General features: G+C 41.9%; 1 long non-coding RNA gene and 1 pseudogene across 2 annotated transcripts in view; one reads left to right on the top strand and one right to left on the bottom strand.

Moving 5' to 3' along the window:
- Window positions 1-37: 37 nt before the first annotated feature.
- Window positions 38-22,445, bottom strand: part of LOC136314690 (uncharacterized) — a 57,249-nt gene continuing 34,841 nt past the window's right edge. The window contains exons 1-4 of one of the 2 annotated variants that reach the window (XR_010727351.1): window positions 5,190-5,289; window positions 1,292-1,459; window positions 456-561; window positions 38-361 (exon numbers count right to left, since the gene is read on the bottom strand). This is a non-coding gene — a long non-coding RNA (uncharacterized lncRNA). Of the gene's footprint in view, window positions 362-455; window positions 562-1,291; window positions 1,460-5,189; window positions 5,290-22,445 lie in introns of those variants that run through there. The other variant, XR_010727350.1, reaches the window with a different exon arrangement.
- LOC136314560 (DNA-(apurinic or apyrimidinic site) endonuclease 2-like) lies at window positions 1,639-2,718 on the top strand (annotated as a pseudogene).

The following is a 22,445-nucleotide window of genomic DNA, read 5'->3' on the forward strand; positions in this document are numbered from 1 at the left end:
AGTCGTTGGGCCCCTCCTATACCATCCCTCGCAGAGGGCTCGGATCCCATTAGTGTTCTAGCTCACCACACACAACACCTTTTTTTTCAATGTTTATTTTACTGATTTTAGAGGGAGAAGAAGGCAGAGAGAGACAGGAACATCAATCCATTCCTGTACATGCCCTGAGCAGGGATTGAACCTGCAACCTCTGCCCTTCAAGCCAATATTTTAGCCAATGCAGCTACCCCACCAGGGCGACACATCTTGACAGCAAACCACTCGTGCCTCCCAGCCTGTGCCAATCTCGGGACAGGAGAATCACTGGACACTCCAATCACCAGCCGGGCCTTCTGCGCATTTGTGCAGGTGTTCTCTGAAACTTATTAAGTTTAGATAATGTTAAATATTTTATTTTGATTGTAATATTTGGGTTGATAATATATTCACACTGGTGGCGGGAATCAGTAACTTACGCTGGTGAATATCAGCTCAGCACTGGGCTCGGCTCAAAGAAGGAGCTGTAGACAGATTCCTTGATTAATTTACAGAAGAGCTGCGTAAACAGATGCGGCTCCCAGCCTAGAAAATGAGCAGAGAGAAGGTAATGGTGGTGGTGTGGTGGGGAAGGAAGCGTATACTACAAAGTAGGAGCCTTCGTCCCTCCCTGCAGTATTCCGCATCAGGCACTTACTCAGACTGTCCTTTCTGCTTCCTGCGACAGTGTCATATACCTTTATGCCTTCTCTCCTTAGTTCAGAACTATCCCAGATCTAAGGGCACCTCCTGCCTGCTTTCCTTCCAGAAAAAGAGAACAGTGCTGGATCATATGACAAACACTGTTCAAAGTGGCAGAACACGTCCACTTCCCACAAGACAGCTCTTCTAGTTTTCTCATCTCCTAAAATGAGACCAGCATCCCCTGGCTGCTTTAATCAGAAGCCTCGGAATTGTGTTAGTATTGTCTTTCTTTCTTTCCCTACCTTTCCCACATTCAGCTGGTCACTGAGTACTGTGATCTAGCTCCAAATCATATCTCAATTTTTATTTTTCCCTGTCTCCTCTGGCACTGCCGAGAACTGCAGCAGTCATCCCCTGCTGGTCTCCTGGACAGGACGGGACGGGACGGGTGAGGTCTCCCCTCGGGTGCTTGGGCGCACTGGTCCACCCTCCACAGGCCTCCCAGAGGCCGTTTTCTCAATTGTAACACTCTCTGCCTGTGCTACTCCTGCTCACCTTCACTCTTCATCTCCAGATCATTACCTGAAAGTCTCACTGGTCCCCAGAACAAGATTATATTCCCACTTTGTACCTAGGATCACATCTGGCACGTAATCAGTGTTCTTTGAACATTTATTGCTTTGAATGGTGGGTGGGTGGATTGGCTATGTGGCTGAGTTGGGAAGTAGAGTCCAAGGAAGTCTTCAGACATGGATCTCTCTGGAGCCCCCAGCTCAGGAGTGAGGGATGGTCCGTGAGGCTGTTGAAACAGAATAAGACAAACAGTTCCAGAGGGTTTTAATGAAAAGGCAGCAGTCTTTTAACTCTTAGCCCCAGGCTTACTTTCTAGAAGCAGCTGCTTTTAGCTTCCTATTTTCCATTCTTTTGGTGAGCAGTTCTGAGAGTTGCTCTGACTAAGCAAAAAACAAATCAGTAAGGATGAAACTGGATCCTGGCTCCACCAGTGCTAGACTTTGACCCTGAGTCTTTGGAACAAACATTTTTCCTTGTCTGTAAATTAAACAGTCTAAGTCCCTCCCAATTCCAGGCGTTTAGTTCTACCTTGCTCTTCATTCCCCTGTCCTTTCCCCAGGAATGCTTTGAAGAGGACCCAGCACTCAGTTGGATGGACGGCTTGCTCAGTGACCTGGATTGCCAGGCTGGGCCCCCTACAGGGGCCTTTATTGATAGCTGCCACTGCTCCCAGCCAAAGCCGGAGGGGGCTTTCACCGGTTGTTCAATAGTCACTGGTGCCCATCATATGAACTATCTATGTGCTAGGGACAGGACCCTGGTCACAGACACCTTCCAGGCCTCCTTCCTGCTGCTTGAGGTGATGGGCTCTGACCATTGCCCTGTGGATACTGTCTTTAGCAGATCCTCGGTGCCAGAAAAACAGTGCCCACTTCTTTGTACCCACTTCCTCCCTGGGTGTCCAGGCTCCCAGCTCAAGAGCCTTCACTTTCTAGTTCATCTCAAACAAGATCCGGTGTTCAAGCCATCAGCACTCCAGCTCAGTGGTCAAACCCAGCCCACCAAAACTAAGCCTGCATGCCCTCAACTAGGCCTGCAAGTCAGGCTGGCTGCACCAGAGGCCAAAAACACCTGATGAGGTTCTTCCAGCCATCCTTCAGCCACCTCCAAGTTTCTTCTAATTTAGAGCTTCCTAGCCTGGGTGCCCTGGTGACCCCGAAGACTCAGAAGACAAGGTGAAGGCCAAACTGGTGGAGGGACAGGCCAAGGCTTCTGAAACCAAAGATGAGAAGGAGGTACAGACTATTCTGGAAATCTGTGCTGGGGGGCCCCTCGCCTGTGCCCCTCTGTCACAGGGGCCTCTGGGAGCCATGCGTGATGTGAACTATAAAGAAGCCAGGACCCACCCTGGGCCACCACTTCTACATGTGTGCCAGGCCCTGGGTCCTTCCACTGACCTTTCCACTGCAATGTCTTACTCTGGGGCAGGCCCAGCTGAGCCCAGCCAGACATGGGCATGTCTGGCATGGTCAACCCTATACATGATCTGAGGCCAGTGCCTTCCTAAGCTGTCACCTCCTCCCCCAAGGCTCTGTCCCTTCCCCTCCCCCCTCTTCCTTCACCTTCCTCAAGGACCCTTCTTTTCCTCTTTTTTTTTAAATTTATTTTTTCTTTTACTTTATAAAATTTATTTATTTATTTCTATTTATTCATTTTAGAGAGAAGAGGGAGAGACAGAGAAAGAGAGAGAGAGAGAGACAGAGAGAGAGAAGAGACAGAGAGAGAGAAGGGTGGGGAGGAGTTGGAAGCATCAACTCCCATATGTGCCTTGACCAGGCAAGCCCAGGGTTTCGAACCAGCGACCTCAGCATTTCCAGGTCGACACTTTACCCACTGCGCCACCACAGGTCAGGCTTCTTTTCCTCTTTCTCTTCTTCCTCTGAGGCCTCTCTTTCTCTTCTTCCTGCCTAGCTCCTCATTGGTGAGCTTCTTTTGCTTAATGCTGCAATGCTATCCCCTGTCCCCACACCCCACCTTCCTGTAAGAAGTACACAGGAACCATTTGCCCAGGAAATTTTAAAACTCTTTCCTTTATTGCTGGGAAATGTATCTGTGCCTAAATAAAGTCTATATTTTGTTTTAGTGAAAATAAAATAAAAGAATAAATCTCTTCCATTTTGAACGTATTTCTGGTCCCAAGCTGGGTTGTAAACCTTGAGATAGGGCATGTCCTATGCAACACTGTAGCCTGGGTGGCCAGCTGGGTGTCTTGCTCTCAATCAGGGAATTGAATGCATACTTTTTACTGAACCAATGAATAAAACAATGAGCTTGCTGCCTACAAGTGCAGAAAAAATGGTCATTAGCTAACTATCAAAAAATATCAAAGAACTAAAGAATTACATGAAAACAATGATTTTTTTTGATGGGGGAGGAGAGAGAGTGAGAAGCATCAACTGGTAGTTGCTTCACTTTAGCTGTTTATTGATTACTTCTCATATGTGCCCTGATGTGGGTGGGGGGTTCAAGCTGAGCCAGTTACCACTGGCTCAAGCCAGTGACCCTGTGTTCAAGCTGACAAACCCATGCTCAACCTGATGAGCCTGCTCTCAAGATGGTGACCTCTGAGCTTTAAACTGGGGACCTCAGTGTTCCAGGTTGACACTGTATCCACTGTGCCACCAGCTATCAGGCAACAATGACATTTTTGACATCTGTCAGAGGGGATGGGGGTTGGTGGACTGAGTGAAAAAATTGAAAGTATTAAGCAAAGAAAAAAACCCTCATAGACCCAAACAACAGTGTGGTGATTACCAGAGAGAAAGGGGGGGGGGAGACTTGGCGTGGGGTGGGGACACAATACAACACACAGACAGTGTATCATAGAACTGTACACCTGAGCCCTATACAATTTTACCAATAAGTCACCCTAGTTAACTAAATCTTTTTTAAAAAAGTGACATTTTTATTTAAAAAATGGGAAATAGAAAGTTGACCACTGAAGTAAGAGTTCAGTAACCTAAAAGGGAAAAAGGAAAACTATCAATGCAGTCCTTCTGGAGCTCCAGGGAATACTTTTACCCAGCTTCCTTGTAGGAAATTTACCTTTGTTTTCATTTTTTTTTAATTTACTCATTTTAGAGAGGAGAGAGAGAAAGAGAGAGAGAGAGAGAGAGAGAGAGAGAGACGGGGGGAGGAGCTGGAAGCATCAACTCCCATATGTGCCTTGACCAGGCAAGCCCAGGGTTTCGAACCGGCAACCTTAGCATTTCCAGGTCGACGCTTTATCCACTGCACCACCACAGGTCAGGGGAATTTACCTTTGAAACTGAAGCCCAGATGCAGCAGTGGGGCTCTCTCAACAGGTCTGGTGGGAAAGGAGGCACTTACTCCCCCGCCATGTTAAACCCAGGAGGGACTTGTTAGATCAAAGAATGTGTTTCTACGCAGAACTTTCCACAATTTTCTCAAGACCAGTGGATCCCTAGGAGGAACAGGGAAAACATCACTCCAGATTGATGACTGATGGAATGACGTCTATGCCAGGAAGCCAATAACAATGTGTGCATCCGCGATTTTATCTCCTGAATCCACAAGAATTTACACAAAAGTGCCACCTCCTTTCAGGCAGGTGCCTGATTTAGGAATTGGGCATCTGTTGCAGGTCAAGGGCCTGAACAGAACAACAATCTCTGTTCTAAGCAAACAGAGGAATCATTTCATAAATCACTTTCAGCCCATCAGATATCTCACACTGAATTTCTTTGACATTCAGGCACATTTTTCTTTTCCTCAGAGTTTGTCCTGCATGCTGTCAAGACCAGAAAAGTAAATGTATACTTCAAACTTTTAAAAGACTCCAAAATAGCAATAGTAAACCTAGTAATCAGTCTAATTTCTTTCACTTTGTCTTATAATAAGACACTTTTATAAATGTTTTCAGGAGGAAATATTTAAAACAGTCAATGTCCTCAGACAGCCTCCAGCCCAGGAATTGGCAAACAAATGGAACTGACCTGGTACATCTTATTCTCTTGTCCAGAGCAGACATCACTAATGGATCGATTCTTTCCCACTGAACTTGCTTAAGATCTTGTTGTAGTTCATGGCCCAAAGTTCCAGGTGACCTCTGTTAAGGAACAGCAGTGAACATGCAGAATGGAATGGCCCAATCTGATCACTCTGAAGATAACAGAATTGAACCATAAAGGGAAAAAGACGTGGCCAGTCACATAGTGTGTCAGGGATGCACCTGAAACACATTCCTGAGTACTGAGCTTCAATATGGTCCTTTATCTACACTGACATACAACTTGCTTTCAGAAGGTCAAGTCTGAGTGTGTTGCATATGTCTGGTTTCCTTTTGTTTTTCAACAGAGCTATCTCTTTTTCCTTAAAAAAAAAAATCCTTGCACACCAAAATTATTTCGATGAACTGTTTTTCAAAAAAGGGATTTACTAATCATTCCAATACAAATGGTTCAGAAGCTCCTAGCAGCCAGCTGCTCTAAATCTCATTTTGTTTTAGTAATAATACTGTTTTCCCATAAAATATGCTTCCTCTTCAATGAAGAAGGGATACTTGTTATTAAACAGGAAATTACTTTTCATCTGGGCCTCCACAGGACTGTGCGATGACGCAGCTACGTGGACAATACCCTCCCTAATGGTTGAATGGTGACATGGGAAAGCCATGGTGGCTCTTTAATCCATTTATTATGGTAGTTATTAAGTTTCAATTGGGTTTTTATTTTCATTTTACTTCAGCAAAATTCTTAGAATTTTAGATTGTCAGAACCAGATGAGACCTTACAATTCATCTTATCAAACAACTATGGGAAAGCAAGAGAGTCCTGGAAATGATTTGCCCAAAGTAACACAGTGAGGGCCTAGGTCTCATAATTCTTCTAACTCAGCATCCCACAACCCTGAAATCAATATGAGCAATTCTCTGTCTAGCTGGTAATCCAAACCATACTGAGTTTGTTAATCAATGTGTCTCATACTATTATGTACATGTGAATCAACCTGGAGATCTTGTAAAAAAAAATTGATTCATATTATGTAGGTCAGGGCGGAAGCCTGCAGTCCTGCATTTCTAACAGTTCCCAGGTGATGCCACTGATCCATGGACTAGTCTCTTGTTTAGTCAAAAGAGAACCATCTGCTTCTAGCAAAGAATCTTCACTGGATCCCAAACGAACAATGCAATCATGCTGTCAGGTTATCTCAGGTTGTTAAAAACTGGCATACAGCCCTAGCCAGATACCTCAGTTGGTTAAAGCACCGTCCTGAGGTGCGGAGGTTGCTGGCTTGATCCTGGGTCAGGGCACACACAGGAATAGAACTATGTTCCTGTGCCTCTCTCTCCCTCCCCTCCTCTCTCACTAAAATTAATCAATTAAAAAAACAAGAAAGAAAAAAAACTGGGATACAGTTTACACAATAATGAAGACTTACTTATGGGAGAGCCTGACCTTTGATAGCACAGAGGATGGAGTGTCAACCTGGAGTGCTGGGGTCACCGATTTGAGCCCAGGGCTTGCTGGGTCAGGGCACATATGGAAGGCAACTGCTGCCAGTTGATGTTTCTCATTCCTCCTCCCTCCTCCTCTCTCTAAATCAATAAATAAAATCTTAAAAAAAAAAACATATAGGAGAAACTGGCTAATTAAATCACCTGGGAAACTGGCCAGTGACTCAGTGGATTAAGCGTTGGCCCAGCACATGGACATTCTAGGTTCAATTCCTGGTCAGAGCACACAGAAGAAGTGACCAACTGTTCCTCCCCCACTCCCTCTCCCGCTTCTCTACTTTTTCTCCTCCTTCAGCCAGTGGATTGGTTTGAGCCTGGCTGCGGGCACTGATGATGGCTCAGCTGGTCCAAGTGCATCAGCCTCAGGTGCTAAAAATAGCTTGGTTGATTTGAGCACTGGCCTCAGATAGGAGTTGCCAGGTGGATCCTGGTTGGGGCATATGCGGGAGTCTGCCTCACTATCTCCTCTCTTCTCACCTTAAAAAAATAAATAAAATAAATAAATAAATAAATAAATAAATAAATTGGCTTTGATGAGATACAGAAGGAAGCAAATTCATTTCCCCCGTTGCTATCTTCAAATCTTCTCTTACTGTGTTTTTCTGTCCTACCCCAGGTTGATCTCTGGGGCTGGTTCCATGGCTTGTTCAAGAACAGTCAAGTATTAACATTCTCATTTTCAGGTGGTAAAATGTCCAATGCAGTTTTAATGTCAGGACTTTAGTGTCTCATCCAGTCCAGGCTTGTCTCCCCAGCAGTTCAGACCCAGTCCCAGAGGGGAAAGCAAAGTGATTGTTGTTTCTCTCTTTGCTGGCCCTCCAATTCGAATGACTCTTGGCTACTTTCAGACTGCACTGGGCAGGGCAGGGTGTGGGAGGAGGGTTTATGGAAGGGGACAGTGTGGTCTATGGAACTGGTGACTCCAGCTTTGGCTCCTTCCCTTTGGGGCCAGTTTTATGATCTTTAGAGATTCACCACCTCCCTCAGCACCCAGAACTGGGGACTCTGAAAGTGCCCTAAGTCCTTAGTCATTGTACTCTTCCAACAGCTGATGTGTCCTCCTCCGGCCTGCTCTGGCGGCATAGCCCATACTACATGCTCTGCCACATTCTTCTTCAGAGGGGGTTCTTTAAAGGGACTCAAACAAGGTTATAGTGCTAGTGGGGCACCCACATTCTTGTCTTACAGCAACTCGATACTTTTGTCAGGAGGGGTGGCCTCTCCCCTAAGGCTTTTCCATGTAAGTCAGGTTCTGTTGCCCCTTAATCCCCAAAATGCAGGAGAAACCAGGCAAGTCCTTCTAAGGACATTTCCACTCCAGCCTTTTTTTTTTTTAACTCTCATGAAGAATTGTATAGTATAGAATGTTACTCTATGGGTATTAAGTTCCTAGATATGTATATTTTAGACTCTGGCATGTCTCCTGAGTACAGGATGGTTTTATATTTCTAATAAATTGTTGCTAGTTCTAATGGCATAAAGGACAGTAGCTACTAGCATTGAATGTTTCTTCCAATTCAGTTAATTATAGCAACTGAGCACCTACTAATTTCCAGGCACTCCTTGAAGAGTTAACACCCTAAAATAGCCATGAATTAATGATAAAAGTACTATTGGAATTTTAGTAGGTGACATTTTAATTTTTTTTCCATGAAAAATGTATTATAGAGAACATTAATTTTGTGGTCCATTCATATGGTGAAATACCAAACTATATATTATTATAGAAAAAAATTCCATAATACATTAAGTGAAAAAATGTTTATAGAATAGGTGATATACTGTATGTCTGTGTGTATATCATTTGCAAGGGTATAAGCCAGTGTTTCCCAACCTTTTTTGTGCCATGCCCCACCTTAACCTTTCTAAAATTTTTATGTCCCCCCCTATGTAACATACATAATTTTTAACATGGCCCTGGCCGGTTGGCTCAGCGGTAGAGCGTCGGCCTAGCATGCGGAGGACCCGGGTTTGATTCCTGGCCAGGGCACACAGGAGAAGCGCCCATTTGCTTCTCCACCCCTCCGCCGCACTTTCCTCTCTGTCTCTCTCTTCCCCTCCCGCAGCCAAGGCTTCATTGGAGCAAAAATGGCCCAGGTGCTAGGGATGGCTCTGTGGCCTCTGCCTCAGGCGCTAGAGTGGCTCTGGTCGCAACATGGCGACACCCAGGATGGGCAGAGTATCGCCCCCTGGTGAGCAGAGCGTCGCCCCATGGTGGGCGTGCCGGGTGGATCCCGGTCGGGCACATGCGGGAGTCTGTCTGACTGTCTCTCCCTGTTTCCAGCTTCAGAAAAATGCAAAAAGAAAATGCAAAAAAAAAAAACACCAAAAACATAATTTTTAACATTAAAAAATTGATTTGTTCACTTAATAAACATAAATGATAGGTTCTAGGAAGAAATCACTATGAAATTGTTAACAAAACACAGTAAGTAAAATTTCAAAACATATAATGAAAAACAGAAATTTAAATTCCAAATAATTTTAATACAGATTTTTCTATATTAATTTATTATTTTAATTTAGTGTGATCCTTGCGCTTGATGCTTGCTGCACAGAGATTTTATATTAGGTTCCAATTTGGTTAGCTTTAGTCTCAAGTCTCCACGTTGTGTTATATCCAGCCAATTTCTTTTTTTTACCAGTAAATCATTTAAAGCACTAAATTCACATTCAGCTAAAAATGAAGATGGAAACGGTAGCAATAGTTTTCTTGCACATTTGGTTGAATTTGGGTATTTGATTTCTCAAAGCCATGCCATCGCTCCTTTGATATTAAGTAAAGCTTTAACTGACTCATCATTTTGCAATTCTGCGAGTTCTTCTTGATACTGCATATTTGATATATCAGACAAATCCACTATCATTGGCTGCATCATCCATGTTGGGAAATCAATTTGTTTTAAATCAGAAAATCTTTCTTTTAAATCAGCCAATAGAATATTCAAATGATTGACAATAACAAGTAAAGCGGTATCGGTTACTTCACATTTTTGGAGCCAATGAAACTGTTTAAAGTTTTTGTTGTTAATATGTTTCTGACATAACTCAATATTGGTAATGAAACCAAATATCTTTGCTTTTGCATCGACAAGAGTTTTATTTGTTCCTTAAAGTTGCTTATTTAATATATTTAGTTTTTCAAAGATATCGGCTAAATAACTCACAAATGCTTTACCATCTATTGTTAACAGATACTTCATTTCAGGTTTGTCACTTAAAAAATCACTAAGAGTATCAAACAGTTCCATAAATCTTTTCAAACAGTTTCCTTTAGATAGCCATCTTACTTCAGTATGAAGTAAAAGTCTCACATGGTCTTCATTTTGTTCTTCACAAAATAGCTTGAAAAGACGCTCACATTTGGCACTAGCTTTAATAGCATTAACACACTTTATTACTGTATGTAATACTTCATTCGGAACAGGCGAGATGTTTTTAGCTACCAAGTTTTCCCTATGAATAACACAATGCACAAGAATCATTTCTGGATTCGCATCTTTCATCAATTTTAAGCAGCTATTTTTCTTTTTTTCTTTCTTTTTTTTTTTTTTCTACTCCTTCTGCATCTTTGGACCCTTCCTCAGCTCATTTCCAGCCTTACGCACCTCCACGTTCCACCCTCCGCAGAGCCGCGATTCCCCACACCTCCCCCACCGTCTTAGCTCTCTCAAGCAGCCATTTTTCTTGCCCATCATATTGGGAGCACCATCTGCAGCACAAGATGTTATATTTTTCATTGGTATATCATTGACATCTAAGTAGTTTTTTAGCTTATTATATATATCTTTGGAGGTAGTGGTGCTTTCTAATCTTTTACAGAACATTTCTTCAGCAAAATGTCCTTTATCAATATATCTTATTTAAGTTATCAATACTGCCTCACTGTCTCTCAAAGTTGATTCATCCATTTGCAAGGAGAATTTTCTTGTTTTCAGCTTTTCAATAAGTTGTTTTTCAATATCCTCACTCATTTCGTCTATTCTTCTGCTAACAGAATTGTTACTGAGTGGCATAGCTTTTACATCTTTGTCATCTTTTTCAAGAACCGTTTTAAAAAATGCTGATATTGACGGTTTTATTAAATTCTCTCCTATAGTGTGATTTTCTCCAGTTTTAGCGATGAATAAAGAAATTTGATAACTAACCTCAAGAACACGATTATTAGTTGAAGTATGAGCAGTAAATAGAGACTTTAATGTTGTTCTTTTTTCAAAAATTTTCTTTAAAGTTTTAAAGTAACTCAAATCTGAAATAATATGAGCACTATGTTTCACCTTCAAATGCGCCTCAAGATGACCTCGTTTCATTGATTCGTTGGTCAAGCATTGCTGGCATAAAAGACAAAAAGGAATCCGCTCATCGTGACCAGCGGGTATGAACCCAAATTTTAAATATTCCTCCGAATATTAACGAGTTTTTTTCTTGCTTGCACCACTCATTTTACTATGGGCTATAATAAAAATAAGATCAATTAAAAACTAATATTAAAATATGTGTTAAAATATATTCAACGTGACATAGAGTAAACGTATACTAAAAATTCATATTTATTTAAATGTATATAACACATTTACTACACTATCACCGCAAATCAAAAGGTATCTATATTTTTTCCACTTGACAAAATTTTCTGGAAAGTTATGCTTCTAAAATTAAAATTGTCGTGCATGCACTATTATAGCCCCAATAATATTTATAAAATATTATTGCTTTCTAGCCCCGATGCAAGAAGTACTTAATAAAGAGTTTAATATTGATAAAAATAAAATCAAATACTTACCAATTATATCTATACAATATATATATGTATATTTATTAAATCAATGAGCTTTTACAACAGTTTTGACTGACACTTATTTCAAATTAACACCAACTGAATGATGTGAAACACTACAGAAGTTGTGATGGGCCAATTAGGTGAGAATAACTGCGTTGTTTAGCGAGTTTTTAAAACGTCGGGGTTCCCCGCAGCAGAGGGCACTCTCCACGGTGAACCCAGGACGAAGTTTACTTGAAGACGCCAATCACCCAGTTGATATTTTGGTCTCGTCAAATGAAATTATACTTAATAATTATTTACCGCAATTATTTAAGAATTGCATTTTTTGTTAAATTTGGCACCAATATCTAGCATGCATTTAAATGGCCCGGGGCGAAAGAGTTAAAGTCCTGTCGAGTCCATTTTCAAATTGCCCCCCTTAACTATCGAATTGCCCCCCTGTGGGGCGTGGGCCCCACTTTGGGAAACACCGGTATAAGCCATAATGTTAACAAAAATGATGTTCCTGATATGGGAGAACTTTTGCTTACTAATTTATTCTTTCCTGTATTGCTGACTTTTAAAAAAACTATATTGAAATACATTTATAATCAAGGGGAAAGATTAGTAAGAAACAAATAATTATGCCATGAAATTAAATCTCGTTTTTTTCCTTCATGGGTGCTTTTGCAAAAACCTGCAATATGTTATGTTAGCTTTTCAATGGAAATATTATATGAGCCACAGGTAAAATTTTATTCTAGTAATACTGTTTTACTCAACCCAGGATATCCAAAAGATTATTATTTTAACATATAATCAATGTAATATTACTGACATATTTGCATTCTTTTTTCCCCTATGTCTTTGAAATCCTTTGTGTATTTTACACAGCACATATCAATGTAGCGAGTGATTACTGTATTGGACAGTGTGATTTTACATATGTATGTGCTGTCCTTCTGCATAATAAGAGGATAGCCAATTCTGGGATCTAGTACTTCTCCACTTGCAGATAATAAAATCATTAAAACAAAACAAACACAGAAAGTGAAAGATGTGCTCAGGAGTTAACAGCAGTTATTTTGGGAGTGTCTTTAGTTTACAGGGTTTTTTGTTTGTTTGTTTGTTTTTGTATTTTTCTGAAATTGGAAATGGGGAGGCAGTCAGACAGACTCCCACATGTGCCCTACCAGGATCCACCGGGCATGCCCACCAGGGGGCGATGCTCTGCCCATCTGGGGCGTCGTTCTGTTGCGACCAAAGCCATTCTAGCACCTGAGGCAGAGGCCATGGAGCCATCCTCAGCGCTCGGGGCAACTTTGCTCCAATGTAGCCTTGGCTGCAGGAGGGGAAGAGAGAGACAGAGAGGAGGGAGAGGGGGAGGGGTGGAGAAGCAGATAGGCACTTCACCTGTGTGCCCTGGCCGGGAATCAAACCTGGGACTCCTGCATGCCAGGCCGACGCTCTACCACTGAGCCAACCGGCCAGGACTACAAGTTTTTAATTTTTAAAGTGGTTTGATTCTATTAAAATAGTTCTGTTATATTGACAGTTGCTGGCTCGATTCTTAGGTCACTGGTTCAAGGTCTGTTCAGGGCACATATGAGAAGCAATCAACGGCACAACTAGGTGGAACAATGAGTTGATGCTTCTCTCTTACATACACACGCAAAGAAAAATAAAAAAGAGACAGTTGTTGAGTTTTTGTTTGCCTAAGAAACTTTTGCTCTCAGGGTGGCTTTCCTTGAACAAACACACCTCAGGTGAACCTTTCCTCTCGTCCTGATCTTTACTTTCATTCTCTCTTGTTGTTGACAGGAGGGGTCAAAAGTCATAGTCCTAGGTAGCTACATTTTTGGCTGGTCCGTGGAAGGAATGGCACTGAATCATCAATAAAAGGTCACATGTATCAGAGCTCACTTACTGTACTCCTTGAGAATGGCCAGAATTATTATCAAGTTTTTCTGAATAATCAGAATAACATATCTCAAGATCTGACTCATTTTAAAGAGTTGCTCCTCTCTTTTTCCTTTTTCTCTGCAGTAGCACCACCTGGGAGATATCGTGATTGCCTGACCAGTGTGAGGCTGCAATGTAGACCTCACGGCACAGTGTAAGCTGGGCTCGGGTTTGCTGTCTCTGAACTTCTATTTCTTCAGCTATAAAGTAGAGCTCATAATATACAACTTATTTCATAAGATCATATCATAATTTGATAAATACTTTGTATATTTGTATTGATATTTTGTATCAAGTATCTGAAACACGGATAAAAGGGCAACCATCCTAAGTACAAAGCACACACAATGAATCTTCACAAATTAAATATATGCACACAAGACCATCACTTCGATCAGGAAACAGAACACTTCCAGAGCCCCAGGAGCTCCCCACCAGTCTCTACCATCTATACTAGTTTTCTCTTGCAGTGGAACAAACAAGCTTGGTGGCTTAACACATACAAATTTGTTATCTCCGTTTCTATAGGTCAGGATTCTGGGCGTGGCTTAGCCAGATCCTCTGCTCAGGTCTCATAAGGTGGCATTCGAGGTGGCAGCCAAGGTGTTGATCTCATCTGAAGCTTGAGCTCCTTCAGGTTGTCGGCAGGATTTAAGTCCTTAGGGCGTGTTACTGAAGTCCCCATCATCTTGCTAGCTCTTGGCTGGAGACTACTCTCAGCCCCACAGGTTGCCTACAGTTCTTGCCACATGACCTCTACAGTAAGTTCACACTGTTGCTTTCTTTCAGGTCAGCAGTAGCTGGTCTCTCTGGTGTCTGTCTCCAACCTTTAAATGCTCTTTTAAGAACTCACCTGATTAGGTCAGGCCCACCTAGGACAATATCCCAGGTGATTAGGGATCTTAATTAAAGGGGTGGTATCCCATCAGATCACAGGCTCCACCTGTATTCAAGGGGCAGTGCTTATACAAGCTAGTAACACTATTGGCAAAGATCATGTGGCCACCTTAGAGTTCTGCCTATCATCCATCCTCTAAAGGTAACCACTCTCTGATGTTTAATACAGGAGTTTGTCCTATTTTTGAACTTTATAAATATGGAATCATACAATTTGCCTCTTGTGTCTGGCTTCTCTAGTTCACACACAATGTGACTGAAATGCACTCATTCTTCTGTATGTGATTGCATATGGTCTATTTGCACTGCTGCAAGTGTGAATATACCACAATTTACTTACTCATATAAAAGTTGATGGACTTTAGGGCAGTTCCTGTCACTAACAGTGCTGCTATTCTTTTGGTAAGCATCTGTGCATATCTCTGTTGGGTATATATTGAGAAGTGAGATTGCTATGTCATAGGGTATGCATATGCTCAGCTTGGAAACCGTCAAACAGTTCTCCAAAGTGGCTTTACCAAGCTGCATACCCACTAACAGTGCATAAGGCTGTTCTGAGGGTTATGAAATAAGATCATGATAAAGAATACAAGACAGAAACTGAGATAGAGTAATGACTAAATGAAAGTTAGCATTCTCAATACAAATTAATTAATGCTGTGTGTTCTCTCTTGTTATGCTGTTAAAGTCTTCAAGGTATGTATGTCCAGCTTAGTGATATACCCTAGTGCAGTGGTCGGCAAACTCATCGGTCAACAGAGACAAATATCAACAGTACAACGATTGAAATTTCTTTTGAGAGCCAAATTTTTTAAACTTAAACTCTGTAGGTAGGTACATTCCTTATCAAGGTAGCACCTGCACGTGGTGTTTTGTGGAAGAGCCACACTCAAGGGGCCAAAGAGCCGCACGTGGCTCGCGAGCCGCGGTTTGCCGACCACTGCCCTAGTGCCTAGCCAAAATGTACTAAATAGTCCAAGAAACACATCAACGGTGAGTAGCCCCCTGATCAAGAACAGCTTCTTCAGACTTGCATTCTTTCCTTTTCCCTGGCCTCTGGCCCAAAGCACATAATAAGAGGGTACAGAGGGATCTCCATTGCTCAAAACTGACATTAGTCTGCATAGGCCTCACTGAGGAGGTAGTTTCTTTGAACTACAAGCAAGCTAGCAAGATTAAAACAAAGCACCAGTGCATTTTCCTATATAGCAGCTATTTCTAGAACAAAAGCACTCAGGGCTGCCCTAGCTGAGTAGCTCAGTTGGCTAGGGCATTGTTCCCATATGCCAAGGTGCTCTGGTCAGGACACATACAGGAAGCAACCAATGAATGCACAACTGAGTGGAACAACAAATGAATGCTTCGCGCACTCTCTCCTTCTCTCTCTCTGTCTCTCTAAAATCAATCAATGAAAAGAAACAAACAAGCAAAGAAAGAAACCTCCTGAAATCCAGACCCCTTCACAGCAAAGAAATGCTAATCTGTATTAGGTTTACTTTTTCATTATCGATTAATCTTTTATCAAATCCAATATTAATGTACATCATATACCAAGTGTCAGTGAATAGATACATAGAGTGCTTAAATGAAATTTTAAAAAATGATTTTATTTATTGATTTTACAAAGGGTGGGCAGTGAGAAGTATCAACTCATAGTTGCTTCATTTTAGATGTTGTTTGCTTGTTGTATGAGCCTTGATTGGGCAAGCCCAGGGTTTCAAATCAGCGAGCACACACAGTATTCCAGGTTGACACTCTAGCCACTGTACCACCATAGGCCATATATGGTTTTTTCCTGTTTGTTTGTTTTGGGTTTTTTTGTGTGTGACAGAGAGAGAGGGACAGATAGAGACAGACAGGAAGGGAGGGAGATGAGAAGCATCAATTCTTTGTTGTGGCTCCTTAGTTGTTCTCTGATTGCTTTCTCATATGTGCCTTGACCGGGAGCTACAGCAGAGTGAGTGACCCCTTGCTCAAGCCAGCAACCTTGGGCTCAAGCCAGCAACCATGGGGTCATGTCTATGATCCCATGCTCAAGCCAGCAACCCTGTGCTCAAGATGGTGAGACCCCTCTCAAGCTGGCTGAGCCTGCATTCAAGCTGGCGACCTTGGGGTTTCAAACTTGGGCCGTCTGTATTCCCAGTCTGATGCTCTATCCACTGCACCACCACCTGGTCAGGTTATGGTTGTTTGCTTTGTTGTTGTTGTTGTTGTTTGTATTTTTCCCAAGTTAGAAGCAGGGCAGCAGTCACGCAGACTCCCGCATGTGCCCAACTGGGATCCACCCAGCATGCCCACCAGGGGGCAATGCTCTGTCCATCTGGGGGGTTGCTCTGTTGTGCCCGGAGCCCTTCTAGCACCTGAGATGGAGTTCATGGAACCATCCTCAGCGCCCAGGGCCAACTTTGCTCCAATGGAGCCTGGGCTGCGGGAGGGGAAGAGAGAGACAGAGAGGAAGGAGAGGGGGAGGGGTGGAGAAGCAGATGGGCGCTTCTCCTGTGTGCCCTGACCGGGAATTGAACCCAGGACTTCCACACGCTGGGCCGATGCTCTACCACTGAGCCAACCGGCAGGGCCTGTTTTTTTTTTAATGTAGAAAAAAACACCATAAGAAAGCAAAGCAAGGCCTGACCTGAGGTGGTGCAGTGGATCAAGTGTCAACCTGGAACGCTGAGGTCACCAGTTTAAAATGCTGAGCTTGCCTGGCCAAGGCACATATGGGAGTTGATGCTTCCTGCTCCTCCCCCCATTCTCTCTCTCTCTCTTTCTCTCTCTCTCTTTCTCTATCTCTCTTCTCTAAAAATGAATAAATAAATAAATAAAAATAATTTAAAAAATAAAAAGAAAGCCAACCAAAATGAACAATGATTTTTGTAGTAGTCACTAGAAATAAAAAGATAAACAAGAAAATCTGTTTGTAAAATGAAAAATATATTTAATGATAGTTATCCATTTTGTAGCATGACAGGTAAGTAAATTAAATAGTACCCCTTATATTGAAACAGACCATCTATTTAAATCTACAGCACCACACACAGCAGCCTACATAGCCTCACACACTGGGGCGGCCGCTGGCCTCCCTGCTGTACCTTCACTCCAGGGCGTTTTACTGCACCTTTTAAGGTGATTTTCACACACCCATATAACTCTCAGAGAACTTGCTTTCTGGTTATAAGATTCTATCTATCTGTCTATCCATCTATCCTTCTATCTATCTATCTTTCAATCTTATTAAATCTTTAACACTTATTACCTTTGTTTTGGTGATAAATTCTTAATTTTCAGTGGTATAAACTTAGTTTTGATTTCCCACAGCTTCTTTTCCCCCAGTTCTATTGCAAAATCATTGGCATATATCATTGTATAAGGTTAAGGCATACAGGATGATGGTTTGACTTACATATATTGTAAAATGATTAACACAATATGTTAGGCAAACCTCATCCATGCTCTCATTTATATTAAATAAAAAGAAAAGATCTGGTGGTGTATTGGATAAAGCATCAACCTGGAACACAGAGGTCACTGGTTTGAATCCCTGAGCTTGCCCAATCAAGGCACATTTGAGAATAGATGCTTCCTGTTTCTCCCTCTCTTTCTCTCTCTTCCTCTCCCTCGCTCCAAAAATAAAATAATAAATTTTAAAAGAAAATAAAAGAAAGAGGCCCTGGCCTGTTGGCTCAGTGATAAAGCATCAGCCTGGCATGTGGATGTCCCAGGTTTGATTTCTGGTCACACAGCACAGGCAACCATCTGCTTCTCCACCATACCCCTTCTCTCTCTCTCTCTCTCTCTCTCTCTCTCTCTCTCTTCCCTCCTGCAGCCATGGTTCGATTGGTTAGACCACTTCAGCCCGAGGTGCTGAGGATGGCTCCATGGAGCCTCTACCTAAGGTGTTAAAAATGGCTCAGTTGCAAGCATGGCCTCAGATGGGCAGAGTACTATTGGCCCCAGACAGGGTGCAGGGTGGATCCCGGTCGGGGTGCATGTGGGAGTTTATCTCTCTATTTCCCCTCCTCTCAATTGGAAAAGAAGAAGAAGAAGAAAAAGGATAAAGGTTTTTTTTGTACTTGGTTAACTTTTTATCCAAGGGCTCAGACAGGCTAATAGACTCTTTCTAATTGCTTGTCATTATTCCTAATAAGGCCGATTAGTCACTAGGTTCAGCTGTTTGCTGAAAGTGCTGAGGAGGCCAAGTCAAATCAAAGGAGGTAGTAATAGGTGCTCTGCAAACCCATCCACTTGGTAAACCCAAGTTCTTGCCTAGGTCAAAAGCTCTTTGGTAGTTGGCCAGACTTTAATCCAGGTCACTTAAACCCCTCTAAAATGTCCAATTCCTCCTTTGTAAATAGGGCGAATAAAGGCATCTATCTTAAAGGGTATCAACATTTATTGATTTAACAACCATTTCAGTCCCATTATCTACCAGGCTCTGTGTCAGGCAATTAATAAGTATTTATTAAATGTTAATCATGTAGCTCTAGTTGGAGAGCTTGATTAGTTAGAGCTTCCTCCTGAAGCACAGAGGTTTCTGGTTTGAGTCTCGGTTAGGGCACATACAGATACATATCAATGTTTTTATCTCTCTCTCTCTTTCTTTCTCTCGCTCTCTCCTCACTTCCCATCTCTCTAAAAAAAATTAATTTAAAAAAATTTTAAATCTCACTTGCCTGACCTGCAGTGGCGCAGTGGATAAAACGACCTGGAATGCCCGGTCAAGGCTCATGCAAAATGCAACTGAGAGTTGGTGCTTCCTGTTCCTTCCTCCCCCCTCCCTTTCTCTCTCTCTCTCAAATCAATAAGTAAAATCTTTTAAAAAATGTTACTCATGTATCAGCTATTATTATTCTCAACACTAAGTTACTTGCATATCAATTACCTACTTTATGGAAAAGTAGCTGAAAATTTTGGAGTCTTAGGCTAGCTTTATAGCCCCCTCAAACTCATCTCTCCACATGCATAATTATATTGCCCACTATCTCTCCCTGGTGTGAATCCAACTGCTCAAGCCTGTGTCCTCAATTATTGTAGTCAGAGAATGCAAACCAATTTTATTATTAGCTTATGTGCTTCATAATTAGAAAGGCAAATATGTCACATTTCAAAATCAGAGGAAAGTTTCGAAGATTAACTGTCATGTTGATTATCTGCCCTGCATTTCCCCTTCCATTAGCTCAGAACATTAGGGGGCAGATCACTAGACATGTGTGCAAGTAGACAGATTCACTTTATGGCAAAGCTTTTCACTCCCTCCTCTTCTTCTCTCTGAACTCCTTCAGTCCCTACCCCCCCACACACAATTCTTAGAACTCCACATGAAACTATCAGTGAGAAAACATTTACAAAATGCTTTTTTTCTCAGAGGGAAAGGACTTCAAATTTGTTTTCATCCTTATTTATATGGTTAAGGAACAAATATTAAATCGACATTGTCAGAGGAAGGACAGAAAGTCACAGATGCAAGAGAATGGTACTAAACAGGGTATTCATCTCTGGAGCAAGACTACGTGGGGTCCAGCTTTGACAGCTCCATCTGAGGGCACCCGGTTACATTTACATTTCACATGAACAACAAATACAGTTTAAGCAAAAATACATCCCAAATCTGCATATGAAATATATTTATACTAAAAAACAATTAGTTGTTTATCTGAAACTCAAATTACCTGGGTGTCCTGTATTTTCATTTGCTAAACCTGGTAATGATTCTGCATTTACTAGTTTTGTGACCCAGAACAAGTTACATAAATTCCTTTTTTTAAAAAAGGGATTTTATTTATTGATTTGAGAGAGAGGTGAGGGAGGAACGGGAAGCATCAACTCATATTAGTTCCTTCTTGAATGTGGCCTGACCAGGCAAGCTAGGGGTTTCGAACTGGTGACCTCAGCTGACCAGGTTGACACTCTATCCACTGCACCACCACAGGTCAGGCACAAGTTACATAAATTCTGTGTTTCAGTTCCCTTATCTGTAAATAATAATAATATTCCCTTATCTGTAAATAATAATAATAATTAATAATATTAAAAGCAGATTCTTTACTTTTATTCAATATTATTTTATTTATTGATTTCAAAAAGAGAGGAAGGGAGAGAGAAAACAACAGAAACATCGATCTGCTTCTGAATGTACTCTGACCCAGGACTGAACCAGCAACCTTTACGTGTGAGGACAACACTAACCAACAGAGGTATCCAGCCAAGGCAAAGCACCTTCTTCACAGAATGGTTGTAGTAGTCATTTGCATTGTTCGATAAAATGTGTTTGCTTTTCTTCCTTCCAGAATCCTGGTAGGATTGCCCTTCCTTCTCCTCCTGCACTTAGCTGAGGCCTATGACTTGCATTAGCCAATGGAAAGTGAGCAGAGGGAATGTGTCACTTCTAGGTGATGCCTTTTAGAACTAGTCACAAATGTGTTGCTCTTTCTTCCTCTGCCACAGTGGTCAGCTATTTTCCAGGTGCAGTCAGGGAACCGAGAGCGGAATCACACACACAACGCTGACCCAGGGAAGACATAACTGTGAGGGAACTATAAACACCTATATTTTTAAACACTGAAATTTGGGGGTTGCTTGTTACTGCAGCATAACTTAGCCCACCCTGATTGAGAGTTGTTGTGAAGATTTCCTGAGCCAATAATTGTTAAGCATTGGGACACATCCCCGGCACATAGTAGGCATGATGTAACTACTTACTAGGTTAAGAAAATGTCAGCAGTACATTTTTGGTACAGAAGGAGGATTGAGACAGGCCTTGCTGGCTGTCCAAGTTTTGGTAATAAACATTTATTGTCCAGTTTTCTTTCTCCTGGTCTGAGAAATGAAATCGCTCCCTTCTCCTCCACAGTGCTGGATAATAAACTTCATCAAGTCAGTCGCATTTAGCTCAGGGAGTTTCTTTAATCATTAAACAGAATTTTTATGTCTGAAACACTCTGGATATGTGTCTGCTCAAATTGCAGTGTGGGTTGTACCAGAGCAGTGGACTCAATGGCAGCCAAGCGGCCACACGGTCTGTGGCAGCCAGCCCTGTGCACAGCAATTCAGCAAGGGCAGAGGACCCAATCCAGGCGAGAGCGTGGGTTAATGAGAATCAGATGCGTGTAATTCAGGCCACAGTGCTCGTCCTGATCTCTGAGTACTGGGAGTTATGTCCATAAACAGACCGGACTTGATTTTATGCAGCACGTTCCTCCCCCAAAGAATTCTAAAAGAATGCTCTTTTAGTGGTAGCTAGTGGTGTGGAAGCCAAGCCAGGAAATGCTGTGTCCATAGCTCGGGCTCCAAACTTCCTTCCAAGTCATACCATCTGAACGGGCTCGCCTGGCTGGAATACCAGGTGACTCGTCCCTGTTACATAAAACATAATTTTATGTTTCAGATGAAAACATGCTCATATAAGAAAGAAAACATGTACTAAAGAGGCTTTCAAACTTCTTTTCAAAGTAAGTACAGTTCATGTCAGAGTACTTTGATATCTATGTACTTTGATATATCTTTACTTTCATATACAACTGAAACAAAACTTCACAAAATATTACTTAACCCTTATAGGTGATATAGTCTGAAGTTATCTATTCAATTTCACTTATTTTAAAAAGCTGATCACTATCTAATATGCTGGTTTTCTAACCAACTTCTGTGTAGGATTTTAAATTCTAAAATGCATTTCACTGAAAGACAGAGAAGGAGAGGGAGCGACTCTGACTGCACGGCACTCCCATCATCCCACATCTATGACTCTGGACAAGTGCTGCGCCTTTGGGATCACAAACCTGGGATTCTTCAGTTTTAACTTGATGAGATTTTAATATATGATACCTGTGTACAGATAAAGCGAAAATACGCTGAAACCATGTTCATGTGCTGAGACTATTTTGCAATTCCTATGTTGATTCAGAATTGGGGTGAAAGGTAGGGAGAAAGTCCACTTTCCTTCAGTACTAAACACAGTTTGAGGTAGACCCTAAATCAACTAGAATTTTTTTGCTTGTCTGTAACAGAACCCTCCCTCCACTCAAACACACACACAATAAATTAATGGCCCAAATAGTGGACTGATCCATGGGCTATGTTGGCTCTAACAGAGTTGGCTCAGAATGCTGAGATGATGCC

The sequence above is a fragment of the Saccopteryx bilineata genome, chromosome 10 (assembly GCF_036850765.1).
Source record: "Saccopteryx bilineata isolate mSacBil1 chromosome 10, mSacBil1_pri_phased_curated, whole genome shotgun sequence".
Taxonomy (NCBI): domain Eukaryota; kingdom Metazoa; phylum Chordata; class Mammalia; order Chiroptera; family Emballonuridae; genus Saccopteryx; species Saccopteryx bilineata.